Raw genomic sequence first — 22,532 nt, forward strand, 5'->3', positions numbered from 1 at the left:
TATGTGGACACTGGATTGGCCAGATCCAGCTGTCCATATCTTGCAAACCTCTAGATCACTTGCTCCCCTTAATCTACTTCCCTCTGCACTGGATTACTTCCTGGAGACAGAACTTCTGCTGCTGAACTAGCCATATTTCAATGTGGTTTGCTTGCACTTTATTTAGCCCATAACACATGACCTAAAATCCATAGCAGATTCACCATTTCACGACCATGGAAGCCCTTGTTCATAGTGTATGTTTTGTGCATAACATGTATGTTATGCATAGCTGGTAACAGATCCAGCTCCTGGGATGGAAAAATTGTGCAGCCCTGTCCTATCATCTTCCATAAAAGACTGCTGGAATGGGTCTTAGGTTTCTCCTCCTTTACTACCTTATAGGATCCATGTCAAAGAAAATCTGGAAAACCCCATATAAGTACAGCCAAAATAAAATTGTAGCAACAATGGTGCTTATTGAAGATAGTCAATAGCTACCAATGCAGGTCTACTCTGCATTTGCTGAGGAGCTAAATTACCTTTCAGAATTATGTTGGTTCAGGTCTCATGACAGTGCTTGAACCCCACCATCTGTCACATAGAAATGGGCCATCTATGTTTGTCTGGCTGGCACATCAATTTCTTTGGTGCTCATATATGTGGATCATTAAGATACAAAAAGATGTGCACATACGTGTTAGCATTCATCTAAATTATAATCTTATATATGTAATACACATTCTATGCAGATGCACAAAATCTACACACATAAGATAAACACAAACATGCATATGCACATTCTATAAATGTATAAATATCCACACATATAAATATATGCATATGCATACAAACAAACATACGCATCACATTTAAGTTAATACACAATCACAATATTGCTGTAACTTTTTTTGTAAGCTATCCTTTTATAGCAAATCTACTTGCGTTAAACAGATGGTCTTATCTTTCCCCCCTTTATTGTGGCTGATTAGGATTTGGCTTCCCTTACTATATATATATATATATATATATATATATATATATATATATATATATATGTGTGTGTGTGTGTGTGTGTGTGTGTGTGTGTGTGTGTGTGTGTGTTGGTAACTGAACAGATATTTATGAAACGGGGGGAAAGGAGAAGGAGAGGTCAAGCTGTGAATATTATATAGCATTATCCTTTTTTACATATGACTATAGTATTTATTAATATATACCTTGCAGTAACATACAGCACAGAGCACTATATTCAGTGTAAAATTAATTACAGGATGAACTAAAGCATGAACTAAAATTCTACACAATTATTAAATCTTTAAAAAAATAGGTAGGATCATTTTAAAAGACTATTTTTGTTTTCTTTCTGTAAATCTCTCTGTAAACATCTACACACGCACACACACACACACACACACATAAAATGCTCTCACACTAAAAAGGAAATGTACATTTTATACAAACATCTAAATCTAGTATATTTAGCACAGCTTTAATTATTGTGTTTGATTATTTCTGAAGATTTTTGGGTGTGTGGTGTTTAGGCTTTTTATTTATTTCGATGGCACATACACATTTTCAATCATGTCTTAATTACTTTTAAAAAATGCTGCACTGGCTTAGGGACAAGACAGATAACTTGTTAAGCATTTGAAAATTTCTGAGCTGTTTTCTCAGTTCTGGCAGTCAATACCCAAGTCCAGATTGTAACCTCCTTTCTGTCTCCAAAGCCTGCCTTGGCTGCGTGTCCAGTGAGGGATTATGGATTTAGCAAGGAAGGTAAGTGTGACTGCAAGCATTGGCTCACCATCTGCTCCCCAGCAGAGCTTGGGCCAACCTGCATAGCCTGCAGCAAGACCAGGGCAGTGTTCTCCATCCAGCCCTTTCCAACCTGGCTCAAGAAACACATCACATTCAGTCAGATGATTAGGTCTAAGTAGTCCATATGTAACAGAATATTTCTCCTAAATACCAAAATGAAAACAAAATGAATGCCATTTCTCCCCACTTCCCTCGCTCGATGCATCAAGTTTTACACAAATAAATACTCTCTTAAGGTTTATGCAAATGATAGAAAAATAAAACTATGCATTATTTAGCAGTTCTTCTATTTCAAGATCTAACAGACTTTATTCACAGCATGTTTTTCCCTAGTTTATGTTGGCCTTCTTTTTTTATTCTATTTTTTAATTCATCTCCTTAAATTATTCCTTTTTAAATCATTATCTTCTGTGTCTTCATAGATTTTAATGCATTAATCTATTATTGATATATTTTTTTTGCTATATGCAACTTAATCTTAAATTGTTTAAATGTCTTTTAAGTGTAAACACTTATGCAAGGATGGCTTTTTAGAAATCCTCTGCACTTTAACATGGTGGAGGATTTCTAACTAGTGACCTTGTTGAAAAACTCATTCTCAAATATATCTTTTTTTCTATTGGAGCTACTTAAGAGAAAATAATCAAGCACTGTATGTGGAAATTAAGGACAAAAGTGTTCTTTTTTTAAGGGAAGAAAATACAGTTTATTTTAAATGCTGTGTTTAAAATGATGTGTTGTACCTTGAAACTTTTGGGTTTACAAATTAAATTAATACTATTTCCCTCTAATTTATTCAATTTTCCTCATGTCAATTTGGGTCAGGTCTTTTTCTCCCTCTAAAAAAAAGAAGGCTGGGGAAATTAACCCCATTTAGTATACCGTTTCCCATAGCCCAGTACGGAACATGAAAATAAGCTGAACAAATAGCATGTCTTTTTTGCTTAAACTGTGGTCGGCTCAGTTGCAAAATGCACACCAAAAACAATTCAAAACGGCATAACCCCATAATACAGTATATTAAATTACACCATCGGTCAGTAATGGAAACTTATTCCGTGGTATGAATTATTTACAGTCCATTTAAGTAATCCATATTCAGGTGTGGCAATGAAAAAAAAAGTCCAACATAAATCTTTAATGCTGACCAGTCTAGAGAGCAGACATGAGGATTATAGGCATTTTAAAGTGTGTGCGCGTGCATTTGTGTGTGCAGATACTAAATGAATTGTTATAGCTTATTCTGTGGCTTACTGCACCAGCGTGTTAATATATTGACGGATAGCATGTCAGAGGTAGAAGCTGAAATCCTAGCATTTTCAAATAGGGCTGGACTTAATATCAATATACCAAAATTAGGAGTTTCTTAACCCTGGTGATACAAGACATTGCTTTTGTCTCACTTATATGCCCTAGACGCTCGGCATGTTTCATTTTCACAGACAACTGTACATATGTATTTTTAAGCCGATATACTGAAACATTTGCGAGGCCACTCACTCTTTCCGAACACAGCAATGTGGAAGAATCCCATAAGCTTTTCTCCTTTCCTACATGCCATAGCCATAAGTCAGTCTGTGTTAGCATAACAGTGCAACCAGCACACAGTACATAACACAAGCCACATAAAAAAGAAAAAGCCCTTTGATGATATCAGCCAGGTTTCCAGGATAAGCAGCTCATTCACCACACAACAAGAAGTTGGAAAATATAGATTCCAAGGATGAAAAGAGGGGAGGACTGTGTTACTCAAACAGTTCCTCCAGAAAAATCATGTCTGCTGTAAGCATCTTCCAAAGTAAGGAGCAAGATCCCTGCATTGGGAGCTCTTTTGTTTCCAGGAGCAGTTACCTATATTAATTCATCTTACAACGATCATCACTCTAGAACTAAAGTTTGCATATATTAGACAGCAAAATTAGCATCGTACTGTGTACAACATTCCATACTAACTTCTCTCCAAGCAACCATTAAAGGTCATGTTTTGACGACTGAATGGCATGCCGGCACCTTGGTTCCCTAGAGAGGCATTCCCCAGGTACATGCAAAAGGTTATTAAATTACCTTCCAAGCAACACTATCTCTTCGGATGAAAATAATTACAGGCTTTTAGAGGCATCAGAATGTTTTCTCCCCCCCCCCTTTTTTTTTTAAATAAGATGAAGATGCGGTACCTAATGACCATTTTTGTGTGTGAGTCATAGAGCCTGTCAGCAGTGACAGGACAAATGAGCATAATGGCATAGCTTAAAGGGGAAAGGTTCATTTTAAATAGTGACAAATAATATTTAAATGGCATTGTTGGAGACCCATCATGCTTGTAAAATGTAGTTTGTATCTCTTCCTCATCCTTTAAATTCATCACTGTCAAACAGTATTAGCTGTTAAACATGCAACATCAGGTGCCGATATAATTTTTAGCTATTAAACGTTGCCGTCAAACAACAATGCATCTTGATTGTTCCTGCATTTTGTGGTGCAATAAATGTGTGTGTATGTGTGTATTCACAATTTACTCTGCTGAGCCACTATTTTTTGCTATTTAATGAATGTGGGGGGAGGAAGGGGGAGGCGTAAATGTGGGATACCTTGAATTGATTTCTTGTCGCGAATGTACTAAAATGGAAATGACTTTCTTTGTAGACTAATGTAATTCACAGGTTTGAGGTACCGTAGGCAAGATCACCAGATATTGTAATTTGGTCAAAACAGTACTGTGGCAAAATAGAAGGATCATTTCAATTAACAGGATCTGTCATTAAAGTTATTCACAAAACATGGAAAATGTATACTTTGAAGTGTTTCATGCTAAACACGAGACAAAAGTCACTAGCATAAAGGACAGCTGCATCACTTCACAGACTTAAAGAAAAAGATAAATCTGTACCTGTTTCTATTTTTTAAAAAATTGAATACAAACACACACGATAGAAAGTGATAAAAACAAAAGTGTTCGAAATTCCAGAATTTCATAAATAATCTCATAATTCTTGCATCATTTTGCACAGTTTCAATCACATTTATGGCTCTTTTATTTTCAGAAGACTAAAGCCAAAAAAAATTGAGACAGCTAAGTGCACCTACAAGTTGTTAAAAGTTATAGCCAATTTCCTAGAAAAATTATGCTAGCTAAAAACACCACATTAAATATTTACCCTATTGGATGTTAAAAAACGCTTACAATGAAAAATGTTTTACATATTGACTATTCAAAATGGCCTTCACTTTGAAATTGTGAAATGGAAGGGATTGCAGATGTACAAGAATAAATATAAAAACAAATGAGTTGACTTGAAGTGTTGCCGGCTTTCATAAACATGCTACTGCAATAACATGTGACATTAATATTTAATTACAAAAGCACGGCTGCAAAATCTTTGAAATTAATGTTTTGCAAAATTAACATTCCGTGCACAGAAGCAAAGTCGTTCCAGGCGCGACTGTGATTAACAATGCCATTCACTTTACATATTATATTAATATATTATTCAAGCTAAGAATTAACACCTCCTAATTTAAATAAGGTGCTACATATCATGATGAGCTAAAATGTGTTCCTTAAAATGGCCCATCTGATTTTAAGCAATTGGTGTTTATCACTTAATATTGTTATTGAATACTCTTGGATGAAAAAAAAAACCCAGCTTTCTTTGCACTTTCATTTTTCAAAATGAAGAGATTTCATTAAATGGGAGGCTTGAATTTCCTCAATGTATACAGCACAGGGAGCTTTTTTTTTTTTTTTTTTTTGCATTCCGGGAACTTGTCTACCTGACCTCACCATTCTAGTTCGATTATTCTAATTATGGCCCTCGGCGCAGTCCTGCTTCCCTTTAAGCCACCAGCAAAACTAACTTTTATTATAGGTACCACTATAGTCTGCCATTTGAAGGTTTCTCGAGTAACTGCTAAAAAGGCAGCTGGTAATTCTAGAGATAGTAGCTCCATTAAATGTATAGAGCTCAGAAGTAAGCAGCTATGCATTCATATTCCTACACACTCTCTCTTGAAAAACAATTTGGCAGATCATTTTTATGGAGTAGGGATATGCACATATTCTCTTTTTGTATTTGAAAATAGTTGATTAAATACTGTATATATTCATATATAGAGGGTAGGTATATTTTTGCAGAGAGGGGGAGGGGAAACCCTCAATATTGTCTCTGGGAGCCAGAAGTTCCTGGTTGCTGCTGCCATAATTTTCCCACCAAGGCATACAAAAAAGGCCTTTAATCACTCTACTCAGAAATAGGTACTATAGGTTTGTTCTTCAGTTGAATTGGTGTGTAAGTTGAAACAGGTACATTTTTAAGTCTAACTCCATACACACACACACACACACACATAATAATAATAATAATAATAATAATAATAATAATAATAATAATAACAACAACTTTATTTTTATACCCCGCCCCATCTCCCCGGAGGGGAGTCGGAGCGGCTTACATGGGGGCCGAGCCCAAAACATACTGCAATAAAATGATAAAACAATTATTCCAACAGTAAAACATCAATATCAATAAAACCATCATAAAAATCAACATACAGCATAAAATGTTAAAAACAGGAGACTAAAACAAGGATCTGGGCCAAAGTGCAGAATATATCAAAATGGGAGAGGTAGTTTCTCAGTCAAAGTAGTCCATAAAGTGCAAAGTAGTAGTGGCAGAATATCCTGTAGTTGGATGGGCAGATAGTTCAACCTAATAATTAATCGTTGAAGGCCTTTTGGAAGAGCCAGGTTTTTAGGCTCTTCCGGAAGGAGAGGAGGATATACACACACATATACACATACACACACACAAACACAAGCTTTGCATAGCATCAGGATGAGTTAATAACCCTGTGGGCAGGGCCGTAGCTAAAGGGGGGGGGTTAAAAGTTCATCCCGCCCCAATTCGTGTCAGGTTAAAAAAAAAACTGGTTTACTCATAAATTTGATTAACCAGTTAAAATTCATGAGTAAACCAGGTTTTGAGGGGCATGACACTGAACTCATTTTTGGGGGGTTTGAACCCTTACCCCCCCCCCCCCCCCGGCTATAGCCTTGCCTGAGGGGTTTATTTTGCTGTCTGTGCTCCTGTTCAGAAAATTTCACCTCACTTTCTGTCCCTGTGATAATTGGATTTTGAAAAAAGTGGCTTGCTGTGGAGACAAGGATTGGTGTTTGTAATTCAGGGGTTGCCTGTATTATATATTATGAAAAAATAGTTTTTCCTGAGACAATTTGAAAGGAGCACTGGCTCTTTTTACTCTCTGGGCACTCCTTTGAGAGGAAACACCAAAGGGCCATCTCCATTTTCCCACCCAGCCATTTGAAAAGGTCAGAAGATGAGCTACAGCAGAGAGAGTAGAAAGGATCAGAGCTTCTTTTAGGTTCCCCTGGGATAAACTAACTCTTGCCTTTCAGAACTCAAAGGAGGGGATGGTTCCTTTTTGATCAGAGTTAAGATACAATACTAACATTGATCCATGGATAAGCCAACCCAGTTTCCGAGGTCAAATTTGGAATAGAATTTCTAGACTTATGCATGGTTATATGTATATAATTATGTATATTCTCCAGTATGTTCCCCAGAAAGTGTCACTAAGATTGCTACTTTCTCCTGCCATCCCTGTTGCCTCTTCAGCGCCATTTTTAAACCATCAGATTAATACATCCTTATGTTTTGTGACAATGATGCTCTCAGCCAGTCAGGCATGCCATAAATAAGATGATGTTACAGTGCTTCACACACTACTCAGATCTGGATGGTGTTACTGAGAAGAACAAAGGTAACCCAGAATCATAGAATAATAGAGTTGGAAGAGACCACATGGGCCATCTAGTCCAACTCCCTTCCATGCAGGAAAATCGCATTCAAAGCACCTCTGACAGATGGGTATCCGCCTCTGTTTAAAAGCCTCCAAGGAATGTGCTTCCACCACACTCTGAGGCAGAGCGTTCCACTGTTGAACAACTCTTACAGTCAGGAAGTTCTTCCTAATGTTCAGGTGGAATCTCCTTTCCTGGAATTTGAAACCTGTTGCAACAGAGACCAGAAACACCTTTTCACCACAAATCCAGATAACCCAGTAATGAAAAGTTTATTTTGAAAAGTGTATATAAAAATAAGAAAATCTAAAAAGGAGAATTAAAGTTCAAAAAGTATTCCCAAGATAGCCAAGAGTCCAAAAATCCTTTCTATTACTGTCCAAGAGAAAATCCACAGGACTATCCATAAACATGATAGCATGGATACAAGGCAGGAATCTATGCCACAGAGGAACTAGTAATAGGAAAAACTAAGAAACTTGAATACATGAATTCCAAAAAACATATGACCAAGAACCAAGAGCTGTTCGCCTGAATACAACATTGCTCTTACAAAGGATTGTATTAGCAGGAACCACTTTAAAAGGCCTCAATCCCTCCCATGACATCATTCCCCACATATCTGCTTTTCCTTTCCTTATCTCTAAGCCTCTGGGAAAAGCGAGTCTGTCTTTGTTGCACGCTCTGCCCTGAAGTTCCAAGAGACTTGACCTGGGCAAACATTTGTCTCCCAAATTTCTCTCAGCCTGCACTTCTGGCAGGTTCTCATAAGAACTGATATTGCTTTTTCCAGCCCTGTGCCAGGAGATTCCAAAACAACTCTCTCCAGGCCACTTCTATCCTCCTCTGGACCCTCTGAATCTATTCCAGCATCCGCTTCCTCATCTTCTGAGCACTCAGAATCTCACCAGGCTACTACAAAACCATTGCTCCAAGTCCTAGTTTCCAGGGCAGCAGAAAACAAGCCTGCTCCCTTTTTCTTATGACATTCTTTTACATATTTATACATGGTTATCATGTCTCCTCTCATCCTTCTCTTCTGCAGGCTAAACATACCCAGCTCTTTAAGATGCTCCTCACAGGGTATGGTCTCCAGACATTTGATCATTTTAGTCACCCTCCTCTGGACACCTTCCAGCTTATCAATATCTCTTTTAAATTGTGGTGCCCAAAACTGGACACAGTTTTCCAGGTGAGGGCTAACCAAAGCAGAAAAGAGAGGCACCATGACGTTCCTTGATATAAACATGATATTCCTTTGGTACAGTTAAGAATCCTATTGGCTTTTTAAGCTGCTGCACCACACAGTTGGCTCATGTTTAACTCTTCGTCCAAAATCTTTTTCACATGAACTGCTGTCGAGCCTGTTGTTGAGCCAGGCATCACACATTCTGTCTTTTTGCATTTCATTTTTCTGCCTAAGTGTAGTATCTTACATTTGTTCCTTGTTGAAATTCATTTTATTAGTTTTGACCCAACTCTCTAATCTGTTAATGTCATTTTGGATTCTGATCCTATCCTCTAGAGCAGGGGTCCCCAAACTAAGGCCCAGGGGCCGGATGTGGCCCATCGAAGCCATTTATCCGGCCCCCACGGCACAAGGGCAGAAGGGGGTTGGGCTAAATGACCCAAGAGGTCCCTTCTTCTCTTACAACCATTATTATTATTATTATTATTATTATTATTATTATTATTATTATTATTATTATTATTATTAACATTGAGGCTGGGTGGCTATCTGTCAGGGATGCTTTGCTTGTGCTTATGGTGCACAGAGGCAGAAGGGGGTTGGACTAAATGGCCCAAGAGGTCTCTTCCAACCCTCTTTATTATTATTATTATTATTATTATTATTATTATTATTATTATTATTATTAACATTGATTCTGGGTGGTCATCTGTCAGGGGTGCTTTGCTTGTGCTTTCGGTGCACAAAGGCAAAGGGGGATTGGACTCAATGGCCCAAAGGGTCTCTTCCAACCCTCTTATTTATTATTATTGTTATTATTATTATTATTATTATTATTATTATTATTATTATTATTATTATTGCTCAGTAGCCAACTATAGTCCGGCCCTCCAATGGTCCAAAGGATCGTGAACTGGCCCCCTGTTTAAAAAGTTTGGGGACCCCTGCTCTAGAGTATTAGCTATCCCTCCTAATTTGGTGTCATCTGCAAACTTGATAAGCATACCCTCTAAACCTTCATTTAAGTCATTAATAAAGATGATGAACAATACTGGGCCCAGGACTGTGGCACTCCACTAGTCACTTCTTTCCACGATAAAGAGGAACCATTGGGGAGTAGCCTTTGGAGCACCCTATCCACTTAATAGTAGCATTGTATAGCCCACATTTAACTAGTATGCTTGCAAGAAGATCATGGAGGACCTTTTCGTAGGCCTTACTGAAATAAAGATATGCTAGGAGGGAATATAAAAGGACTGACCTAGAGGCCTGGGAGAGCTTTGTTGGGCCCTGCTGCAGAAGAGACAAATGGGTGGCCAGGACTGGGATGGGTGGAGTTATGAGCTCTGAGACAGGGTTGAGCTTCTATCCCTGTCCTGCGGTGCCTGCCAAGACAAAGGGGGTGGGGCTAGAGGAGGGGACCGGGCCTCTTCCCAAGTGCCTGACGGGGCTGAACCTCTATACCCCGCCTCCATGTTCTAACAAGCCCCTCAGGGGAGGTATACAGAGGCTCAGCACTGTCTCACGCTCTTTGGAAGAGGCCCTGCGCCCACCCCTAGCCCTGCCCTTTAGTCCTAAAAAGCCTCTCAGGAGAGGCATGGAGGCTCAGCCCTGTCTCAGGCTCTTGGAAGGAGGCCCCGCCCCCTTCCCTAGCTTCGCCCTCTGTGTCCCAACAAGCGCCTCAGGAGAGGTATAGATTCTCAGCCCTGTCTCAGGCTCTTGGGAACAAGCCATGCCCACTCCTCTAGCTCCGCCCTCTGTGTGTCCTAATAGTCACCTCAGGTGCTCAGCCCTGTCTCCGGCACTTGGGAAGAGGCCCCACCCCCGTGTCCTAATAGGTGCCATCACCGCCCCCCTGGATTGCTCCAGCGCCCACTGGGGGTAGTAGCGCCCACTTTGGGAATCACTGCCCTAGACAGTTCAGGTCGAGGCTATTTAGCTGACTGTATCTTTTAGTATGAACATGCCTGAGCCCTGAGGTCTTCAGGAGAGGCCCTTCTCTCAGTCCAACCTTCATCTCAAGCACAGTTGGTGGGAACAAGAACGTGGGCCTTCCTTCCCGTTGGCTGCCCCTCAAATCTAAAACTCCCTGCCCAAGGAAGCCAGAATGGCCCCCTTCCTGCTGTCTTTCCGGTGGCAGGCCAAAACCTTTTTATTCAAGCAGGTATTTAAAGATAAAGGTGTTTAAGATCTAGTTGGGGGTGCTGTGGTTTATAAATTTTAATATGCTTTGATGGATTTTAACTGAATTTCTTTTCTGTTGTTTGTTTTTAATTCTGTTTTCATTTTTGTATATTTGCATATTTTATATTCTGTGCTACCAGTTTTATGTCAAGTTGCTTTGAGTCCCTTTGGAGAGATAAAGCGGGGAAAAAATAAATATAAAAATAATACATTGAATAAAGAGATAAGATTAGTCCAGTATGACTTGTTTTGAGAAATCCATGTTGATATCATTGAAGACAGTATTTTGCACCATTATGGACCTTATCTCACCCCACCCCCATCTTAAAACATTTCTAATCCATTCAGGGTATGATTTATGATGGAGCTCTTCCCAGGATACAGGGGAACTTCCTGTCAACTTTGTCACACTTGGGTAGGGAACTGTCAGAAACAATCATTAAAAAGGGAGGGGGGGTGGAGAACACCATCAGAGATCATATTCTGGACTCAGAAACTAGGATATAACTGGAGAAAACACCAAACAAAATTATAAAAGGGGACACTGTGGGACAGGAGTTGTCAAATTTATCCGGGTTGAATCACTTCAGTGATAGGGAATAAAGCACATTCCTGCGGGCAGTCTCCTATCAAACATTGACCTTTCTCTCTCCAATTCCTGCTTGAGGAGCCTGGCATGGTAATTAAAAAAAAACTAATGCAATCATTCAAAATACCAACATTTCAAAATATTTTTGTCTGTATTGCTAGCTTTTTAAATCTCTGACTGCATTGGAAAGTACTGAGATCAGAGAAAAACTGGTATCCCCAGAGTGCTGTCTCTTTAATCGTTCATTCATACCTCTTTCTCCTCTCTCTCTCTCTCTCTCTCTCTCTCTCTCTCTCTCTCTCTCTCTCTCTCTCTCTCTCTCTCTCCCCCCCCCCCCCCCCCATGTAAATGCAGGTCGGGAAGGCAATAACTGGTCATCTTTTGCTGTATGTTTTAAGCTTCACAAATAAGGTAAAGTTGGAAGGGGGGGTAATGGAAAGACAAAAGGTAAGAAGGAGCAATGAGCTTTGGTAAGTTCTTCTGCCTAAAGAAAATCTTTGAGATGCAAGAGACATCCCAGCAAAGCCTGCTCTCCCACCTCCCAGCCCTACAACGGCACAACTGTAATGGGTGAATTCCATTGGGTTGCTGTGAACACAGCACAGCACTTCAAAGGAGGCTTCTGGTTTGTTTTTTTCCCCTTCTCTCCCTCCATCTCTCTTTCATTCAGAGATCTGAATTCCAAAAGGTTTCTCTACTGCTAGCACAATAAATCAGTGCCTCCCTTCTCCTCCAGAGTAGCAGGATGGGGGGGGGGGAGAGAGCCACAGTATCCCCAGAATTTTTTTCCACAATTGTTAATGGAGTGGGCAGAAATTGCACTCACTGGTGTGATAAATCTGAAAATGGAGAAAAGGCAAGAAAGAACAATATGTGATAAGGAATGACAAATGGAGCTATGTGCTTTGTAATGCTACAGAACTAAACGCCATGATAATATGATCTCTCTCTCTCTCCCCCCCCATTAAATAAAGTCCTTAGGCTGCTTTCACACAGCCATTTTAACCCAGAGCAGAATGTGAATTCAAGAGATCTAATTTACTCCAGGGTGCCTACCCAGGCACTCAAGTAACTGCGTGAAAGATCTAGCAGAGTCCTTTACCTCTTGGCAAACCGCTTTCTCAGTGCTAGATTTACAGCTCAGCAAAACAAGGCATTCAGTTTGAGCATTCCCATGGGAATGCTGGGCTTTCAGGAGGAGACTTTCTTAACCTTCCAGCTGGTCTGTGCAGCTGCCTTAGAGCCCGTCTATACAGCAAATAAAACACAGAAGTTACCAGGTTAAAAGGGGGGTGTCTACATGACTCTAGTGGTAAATCCACGCTAATTTGCTGCAATGGACGAAAAACACATGTTTAAAAGGTCTGCTTATATCCTGATTCCAGCTGTAAAATGCTCATATTCGTATCACTGTATATCCTTGCACTCTGAGAAAACTGCATATCCCTTCTCCCTGTGGAGACTGCTCCAGTGCACATATGCTTTTCAAAGCCCAAAACAGCTGATTAACTGATTGGGCTGTGAAACAGACACACAGGTGGTTTAAAGGAAGCACGAATGAAGAGTAATTAGAACTCTCTGAAACTCTTTATTTTACACTTTATATTATTAAACAGAGCTTGAACAAACATTTGGGGGAAGAGAGAAATTTGGCAGAAGTTTTTTTTTTAAATCACTCCGCTATATGCTGAATGTCATATACACACATACAAATCTGCTTACATTTATATTACAATATTTGTATGTGCACATATACAGTGCAGTGCATAACAGAGTGATTAAAAAAAAACTTCTGCAGGATGTCCCCTCTCTGCCCTCCATCTTGTTCCAATATAGAGTAAGCCTGTGAGGATGGCGGTGGGACTAAGCCTCACAGATCTGCAGGTTCCGGTATTTTTTTAATTCCCATTTTAAACCCAGATTTTCATGCTGTCTGGAAGCATCCTTAGTATTCTGATTACTTTTCCACTGCTGTTTACATGTGTGTTCTGTCTTTGTCATTCGCTCCTTCATGGGCTTTGTTCATACAAAGGAGGGATGCAGCAGATTTTCTGACTGGAATTGGAATTTCTGTTGAGTATTTTTATCATGTTCTTTCTAGCTGGATGTGAGTTGAAGCTTGCACTGTGGGGAATGTTTTCAGGATGCCCCAAATTTGAACTGGCTTCAAGCCAGGGTATAATGTCTGTATGCATGATGTCTTAGATGAGTAAAGCAAGCCAATTTGGATCATCTGCTCCCCTAAGATAGTATTAGTAAAACCTACATCCTCTTTTCATGGAAATCCCAATCTCTGAAGGGAACAAGGGACTTTTGGCATAATCTAAAATAGTGGTGAAAAACACCTCTTCTCTCAGTACTGTCCAAGATTGTTAATTTTCCAGGGGGGGGGGGGGAATTCAGATGAGTCTTGCAGCACATCAACAAAAAAAAAAAAGGATAACTTGTACAAAGGAATTAATGATGACGATAATGATGACAATAATAATAAAATTTATTTTTACTTGCCTCTCCTGAAGGCTCAAAACATATAAACATAGAATACATACAATAAAATTCATAGATAAAACGATTATATGAAAACATATACTAAACTTAGGGCACAAATTTAGCATATGACAAAAATTGAATATGTTAAGCATTTCTTCACACTCCCTTCTTTCTAAAGTTTGCAAACTCACCTTTTTTTGGTTTGACTTTGGTAGTACATATGAAGAACAATTTCACCCAATACAAAAAGTATGTTAACTCCCAGTTCCTATCAACCGATATAATTATAATGTATGCCATCTTATGTCACCTCTACACTGGACAAACAAAACAGTCCCTACACAGGAGGATACGTGGGCACAAATCTGACATTAGAAACAGAAGAAAAATAAGTTGCAGATCTGGACATACAGTACTGGGTTTACAAGTTGAAATTCTAAAACTGGGAAATTACAAAGGAAGACTAGAAAGCGAAACGGTTGAATTGAATTCTGCCCAAAAAATTGAGTTCATTGGCAGAGGTATGAATGGAGGCAATTATTTCATTGCACTCTTCAGTATTAATACAAGAATCCTTGCTATTATATAGAATATAACAAAAGAAATCTTCTCAGAGAAAGTTTTAACTCAAGGAAATTGACTTTTGGTCAATTGCTTTTACACATCATCACAAACTGAGCATTGTAAAGATCTGAAATACATATATCACTCAACTCTTTGAAAATTTAGGGCAAGAGTCATGATTTGCATTTCTCTGTATCCTATTACATTCTGTTCATCTCCCACAGCTGTATAACTAGTATGTCCAAATGTCCAAAGTCAGTGATAAGCACTGAATGAGTTGCACCACATTATTTCCCAATGCCACTAAAAAGATACAGAGAAGCAAAAAGGATTATGGGGCATTTCTACATATAAGGCTGATCAAAGTTCTGAATCAGGGTCCAGTCAATCACAACTCATAGGTTCATGATAGTAATCTTTGTTATTCCAGATGGACTAGTAATAGTATGGGTAGTGGAAAACTATTGTTGCATTGAAATAGCATTCTAAATCACTACACAAGGGATCATCACTTCCTTGAAATGCTTCCTGATTCATATTTCCTTTTTTGTGTGTAGATGGGTATACAGTCTAGGAGTCCCCAAAGAGTATGCGTACGAACAATGTCTGTGAAACATATTTCACTGCAGTAATTTCAATACTGTCAGCCTTTACCAAATGTCTAGGGGTGTGTGAACTACACAAAATGAGACCCAATCATTTTATAAGGAAATTAGTGTCTACAATTCATTCAGTTCTGTTTCCAAGTGACACATCACTTTTAAAAACTCCCCTGTTTCACTACTGCTGGCCTTGAGTATTAGGATACTTGCAACAAAAGAATCAACTGACTGGCATGAATGCAGTTGTTCTTTCATACAACCTCCCTAGTAACTAGTGATTGTCAAATGTATTGTTTACATACATTAGAGCATGGGAAGGCAGCTCTGGCCCTCCAGATACTGGAGAATTGGAACTACAAATAACCCCTTACTATGCTGGTCAGGGTTGACTGGAGCAGCAGCCCCCCATTATATCCCATGTTCCCCATCAATGCCATACAATGTCATATTAGTGTGTTCATTCTTTTGGCTATGAAAATTAGCATAGCTTCTGTTTAGTATATTTGCTTTGAACGCAAAGAAATAGAACAAATTTGGTGGAAAAGGCAACATCAGATGTTGAAAAGAGGCCAGAAATTGATTGGAAGGATAGAGACTACTTTTCAATCCACATCTCAATGCACCAACTCTAAATCACCATCACTACATATGGAGGGAATTCCAAGTACTGCCTACGTGAAAGCCCCTAATCCACTCCCCTAATCTGACAACTCATCTCCAGATATTGAAATAAGGAGAGAGGTAATCTCATGGTTTTCCAGAATGAAAGGATTTTGAAGGGAAGGTAGATTTCTCAGTTGTTACAGAACTCTTAAAATCATTGTCAGTCTGTTTTAATTGTAGACTTTAGCAAAAAACCAACCCCCCCCCCCCAAAAAAAAAACAGCCCTTGGAAAAATGTGTTTTCTTTCTCTTGGATTTCTTTATTTCTACAATTCATTCCAAGTAAGGGGGGATAGATGGCTGAAAAAGCTGGCCATGTAATGATGTAGTTTTGCTATGATGAGGACAGGATGTGCAGGTAGGTCCCTAAAAACTGATTACAGTATATAGATTTTCTATATTTGAGTATGTGTGAGGATGATGAACTTGATCAGTGACATTTTCCTCCTCATCCCTCCCCCCCCCCCCCGGTCTCATAGCATGTCATTTCCCCATGCCAGGAGGGCACGAGGAGAAAGGTTATGGTGGCTAGGCATGTTTTAATTAATTTTAGGGCTAAATTGGGGGGCTTTGGGGTAGATTTTAATTGGGATGGAACGTAGCCAGCTCCTGACCCTCAGGAAAGCCCGGTTTTGGGGGATGGGGGTGGGAGTGGAAATCCATGCTAAAGCGGGTTTTTTAAACCAGACTTCCTTAGTATAGTCACTTGAAAGAAGTATTTGAACTATGTTATCCATAAATAACTTTGAGGTTGCACATGCACAGACAAAACCTTTTGCCACATGGATGAAACCATACTCTCATTTTTGTTTCATAATTATGTGGAACTTTTTCACATATCACATCTTTTAAACTCAGGAGGCTATGAAGATTGAGCTAATTTCTTAAACAATAATTTGATGGTGCCTGAGAGTGGAGTCCTGGATCTGAAGATGAGGCCTGTAAAAGGACTAGAAAGACTCCAGTAGGCCTGAGTAATTTTTAGATCAAATAAGTCCATGTTTTTTAATGCATCTTGGAACTGAACCCAGCAATGTTGGCTGATGAAGTATGAACACCTAACCCAAAAATGTCTATTCATAGTTATAAAATTTGTTCTAAAGAGACAAACATTTAACACTTTATAGAATTTTATACTAAGAGCATCTCCAGGCTTGTTTTAGGAAGTGATGCAATAAACTCTGCCCCAATTGACGGTAAAAATCATGGCAAAAGTTTGATCTAGCCATTTAAATATTTAACTATGCTATTCATTAATTTTTTTAGGAACGAAAGTCTCCACTGCATGTCATGGCACTGACCAACGGAGCCGCTTGAAAGGCCCGACATTGCTAAACCATCATGCTTGGTGGTCTACAAACAAGACAATTGATTCTACCCATGGCACTGGCAAAGTTATGCCTTAAGTATATTTTTTATTAATAAAATATATGTGTTTGACTTTGAGTAAAACATATGCTAATGAGATGGCTAAAAATATTCCAGGTGTGCGAAAGAGAATATTTGCAGCTTCTCCTACCATATCAGAAAAGCTAAAGCTACTAGATGGGATGGCTCCATTAAACATTCTCACAACGATGAGGAAATAGAGCAGGATAGTTAAGAAATAACTGCTTTTATTTTCATGTATGTCTCAGCTAAATGCAAGGGATTAGTGCTGCTTTCTGGAAATACTTCATTTTAAGTTGTTAAGAACGCTTGAAGAGGGAATTCAAAAATAAAAATGATGGCTTAGTTATTTGTTCTTATAAAAATAAACATACCTTTCTTTCTCTGAAAACAAGATTCATATGGAAATAATGAACAGTAAACTCTTACAACAGCAATATAGGATCTTATAGCCCTGGATTCTTCTTTTTCCCATTTATTGTTAATCTATATATGAGTAACACAGAAATAAAACATCATTATAGTCAGTCAGTCAACATCATCATCCATCCCCTACAAGATCTGGAAAGAGGAACTGGAAATTTTAAAAAAATAGTTAAAGCACTGTTAAAACAACTGTGGAGGTGTCTTATAAAAAAGACAATATATTGGTCACGAAACAAGTGCCTGCTGAGAACTGAGAGTATAAAATTATCCCTTTTCTATCACCACATGGCCAAGAGGGAAATGGTATCTTCCAGCATTGAGATCCCTCCAAACCAGCTAAACTACAACAAAAACAGTATTGATGCTAAAGGTAGGCTTGCATCTCAAAAGCCTGGTTTGCTTTTAACATCTTTTGTCTGATGAAGAAGCCAATGGCAGTTTGAAAGCTTGCATGACATATTTTGTTCATTTTTGTTGGTTAATAACACATTCCTCTTTTGTGGATTTTGCATTCTGCTTTATTATGCAGGTGATTATAATTCTTCGGAAATTCATGGCCGTGCAAGCTCTTTCCTTGACTTTATGCCCACACAGTCAACCACACATCCAGCTTTTCAATATGATAAGCTTTCACTATGCATTCTCTGTCTTGAGACTGTGTGGGAGAGATTACAACTATGAGTAGGCCTTCAGCTGATTCATATTGCCAGAACTCAGCAAATACTTTGAAGACAAAAACAAGTTTGAAGACATATGCAAATATATTAATGAAATGTAATCTCTGACCAAAGCCCAAATATTCTTATGGAGTAACCACGCAAACTTGTAATGTCCTCACCCACTCCCCCAAACCCATATACATACAATTGAGACATCATGAAATAAAAGTTTCTTATTTAATTCTTAAATTATTACATTTTTAAAATTACGTCAGGGCCTGGCCTTCACGTTCTGTCCCATCCCTTTGATGAGTGAAAGCAAACACTGCAGTATCTTATTTCTTGAATAAGTAATCAAGATTAAATTGGACTTTATCCGGATATCTGACATCCCCAAAAACAGCCTGCCTTTTTTTCATTTAACATAATATTTGGCCTGCTATTTTGTAACTTTTTGTTAGCTGTAACAATGCACATTCATTTCTGTTCAAAACATTTGGTTCTTAAACATCCCAAAATGCCAAAAAATTGTTGATAACTGTGCAGAATATCTCTCACATTCTCAGGTGGGGAGGAGAAAATTACAGAAATTATTCATTCTTGCATGTAAGGATGAAACCAATGAGGATTTGCATCCCTATCCTGTTCCTGTCATGCTTATTATAATCAAACAGCAGAGATCTGCACAGAAGGAACATGCCCTGGAGAAGGCTGACAACTAGTGTATTTGCACAAATGTTTAAATAGGTCTTTAACCCCCTAGTTCTCTGTTATTTTCTGAGAGTGCATTTCTCCTTTGAAAAGTTGTATATAGTAGAAACTATTTGAACAGAGCCAGTTAGGCACATTTTGCCACATCAAATATTCTCTGGATTTTTTAAAAAAATTACCATACTGTATTGGAGCTTTATAGCCCTATATGCCTTGGGTTTAGACTGTCTGAAATATCATGTCTCCCTAGATCAGTGGTTCTCAACCTATGGATCCCCAGGTGTTTTGGCCTACAACTCCAAAAATCCCAGCAAGTTTACCAGCTGTTAGGATTTCTGGGAGTTGAAGGCCAAAACATCTGGGAAGCCCAGGTTGAGAGCCACCGCCCTAGATGATCCTGCCTGAGTTTAATATATAGGAAGACTTCCTCTCAGTCCCAGCATCATCACAGGTACATTTGGTGAAGGTATGAATAGAAGCTTCTTGGTGGCTGCTTCCAACCTATAGAACTCACCTGGACCCTTCCCTGGTCTTTCCACTGACAAGTAAATGCCTTTTTTATTCAGAGGGGCATATATATATATATATATATATATATATATATATATATATATATAGCAGGAGATAGATCTTGTGTATGTATTTATATTTTGTTATGTTGTCAAAGTCAGATGCCAATTAGAAAACAAAACAGAGTTTATTCAAGAAATAGCCCAAAAATTAGTCACAAACATAAAAGATGGCTGAAAACACGTCACGTCACTGCACAATATTAGAAAAATACTTAAAAGAGAAGTGGTGAAGATAGGCATTCGAATACCTTGGGAGGAGCCAGCCTTCCATGGTGTGGTGAGTCAAAGTCCATTTTCAAAATGTAAGAATCGGGTATTAGGGGGTCAGTATGCATCCTGTCTGAATATAGTATGTATCCAGTCCTAAGAAAATGCATACTGATATAAATGGAGTATATCTCAATATGATAAGGTCCTTAGACATTTTCTGGACTTACAGATTTCACAGTCAAGACGTTGCTAATATTTCCCAAACAAAATGAATGAAGGAGAAGAGTATTGATAAACTTAAACTGCATAAAGTGAAATAGCTAAAAATGATCTGGTGGTCAAATAGAATGTACCAGTTAGTATGACTGACAGGTAGGAATATTGATTACTGTTCACTTGCAATGATCACAAGAAGAAACAGAAAAGTAGCACAGGAATGCTTTCCCCTCTCCATACTCTTGTATCCATCCATTCATTTGGATATTGAAAATAAAATAAAGCCTGATCATTGAAGTCAGATCAACAACCTGTGGGTTGCATCTTCTCATTCTGTTCCATACCAAACATGTGTCATCAAAATACAAATTATTTTCTCCTTGAGATTTAGCCAAGATATTTGAAGAAATGATACAGCTATGTGGAGAGCTCAACTCAAACAATGTGATCCAAAAGCCCATAGGAAGTTCAAAAATATACATGAACACATACATACATGTAATTAGACAATTACATTGGACTTGGCCCCATGTTAGCCGCCCCAAGTCCCTTCGGGGAGATGGTGGTGGGATAGAAAAATAAATTATTATTATTATTATTATTATTATTATTATTATTATTATTATTATTATTATTACATTGGAATGTCTTCCAAACAGAACACAATGGCTTCATAAGATTTCTTAGGTTGCAATTTACCTGGAATAAAAGGTCCCATTTTCCCAATCACACATCCTTCAAATACTGTTTTTATTCATAAGCAACAAATCAAGCTGACACTCCAATGGAAAAACATGGTCCTATTGTTTCACAGGTGGTGCATCAATGCTGCTTTGAAAGGGTATATTTGATATTTGTGTTGAGAGGGCTATAGAGAAGCTCCCATTGGTAGGGACGATGTTTAAAGAACCACCAGCCTGCTTTCTGTGGGCCTGCTCCCACCTCTCATGTGGTATTACTTTGGGATGTTGTAACATGTGCAAATATTAATACTTATAATATCAGGCTACAAAAACGTAAATTAAGATGCAAACAGGTTAATACAAATTACAATAGTGAACTCAGCAGCTGCTCCGGGAAGCCAAGTATTGATACTATTCCTTCATGGTCCTGTTTGGAAGCTAGAACTAGAGTTATTTTGAGTTAGCAAATTTACAAGATCAGTAAATGCCACTTTTAGGTGGAGAATGGTTTCATGAAGTTCAGCTTTTCATCTTAGAGTGGGAGGAGGGAGGAGGGTCTAAGATGGGAAGAAATGTGTAAGAATTAATGGTTATACAAAACTTTGTGGTAGAAAATATGAAGTGATGCTTTTACCAGGAGCCAAAGCAATTATAACTGCATCTTGGATCTCCAATCTCCAAGTGATTCATTTCAGCTAACGATAAATTCACACATTTATTTGTATGTAGAGTGGCACAGTTTGTTTATCTTTTTTTTCTTTTGAGGATCCATTTGTGCAACTTCAGTCACGAATGGATAGGAAGTTTACTCATTCAAAAAACCATTGCAAAATTGGCCTTTTCTGACACAAAAACTACCCAATCTTGTTCCATGTGCAAGGTGCACTTCACAGTAGCAGCTGTCTATATGGAAACAGGGAAGTAAAGTCAACATTTGGGTCCTTTATAAACTCAACAATAAAGATATAAATTAGTTCCAAAGTTGTATAATTATATGTGACAAGCCCGAATCAGTTTCAGATATGAAAGCTTGTCCATCAACTGGACCACAGGCATGGGGTTTTGTGCACAAAAAAATCAGCTCAGGGATGAATGCTTCTAACTCCCTTGATTGCAGTGGAATCTGCACCTTTTAAATCCAAGACACAGCTTGGATTTCTATGCATAACATTTGCTGCAAGTTATTATTATCATTATTTATCATTGTAAACAGAGCTTGGCCAGTTTGGGGTTTGTTCCATGGAAATAGGATGGGGTGGGAATGAAAATTAGGCTCTCAGCGTTAATCAGTTACATCACTGCTATTCTCCTTTGGAAACTCAATTCTGTCTTCATAAAATGTTCTTTGCTGGGCCATTCCCTGTTGGCACCGAAGCAGCAGTAGACATACTTACCATTATCAACAACATTGTGGTTCCTTAAATGAGCTCTAATGGTTGTTGTCTATAGACTCAGTCCTTAAAGAAGCTCTTAATTTCCATTTGTAATTTAACCTTCTACACTCTGAATAAAATGGAGCTGTATTTTAAACCACTAGCTTTCTATGAGAGCCGTGGAACTTCAAATAAGCAGCAACATAATGCACACACTACCTAAACAGGGCAAACACCTAGGAAAACGTTGTTTCCCCACTCCGGATTAAACCAGATTTTTTTTTGGGGGGGGGGGGGGAGAGACGTGGCGGGAAGCTCAATTGTATATTTCAGACAATGCCTTCCTTTGTTCCTCCTCTTCTTGATCATGGAAGGATGGAGTTGCAGATCTTTT

The 22,532-nt window shown here is 38.5% G+C and overlaps 1 protein-coding gene and 1 long non-coding RNA gene across 4 annotated transcripts in view; one reads left to right on the top strand and one right to left on the bottom strand.

The window, feature by feature from the left end:
- The window catches only part of LOC134294893 (uncharacterized), a 38,720-nt gene extending 20,269 nt beyond the window's left edge, over positions 1-18,451 (top strand). Inside the window, exons 2-3 of the long non-coding RNA XR_010001521.1 lie at positions 11,935-11,991; positions 17,166-18,451. This is a non-coding gene — a long non-coding RNA (uncharacterized LOC134294893). The remainder of the gene's footprint in view (positions 1-11,934; positions 11,992-17,165) is intronic.
- The window catches only part of arhgap15 (Rho GTPase activating protein 15), a 505,752-nt gene that overhangs the window by 303,352 nt on the left and 179,868 nt on the right, over positions 1-22,532 (bottom strand). The gene's annotated exons all lie outside the window — the stretch shown is intronic.

Source organism: Anolis carolinensis, chromosome 1 (genome assembly GCF_035594765.1).
Source record: "Anolis carolinensis isolate JA03-04 chromosome 1, rAnoCar3.1.pri, whole genome shotgun sequence".
NCBI classification, from domain to species: Eukaryota; Metazoa; Chordata; class Lepidosauria; order Squamata; family Dactyloidae; genus Anolis; species Anolis carolinensis.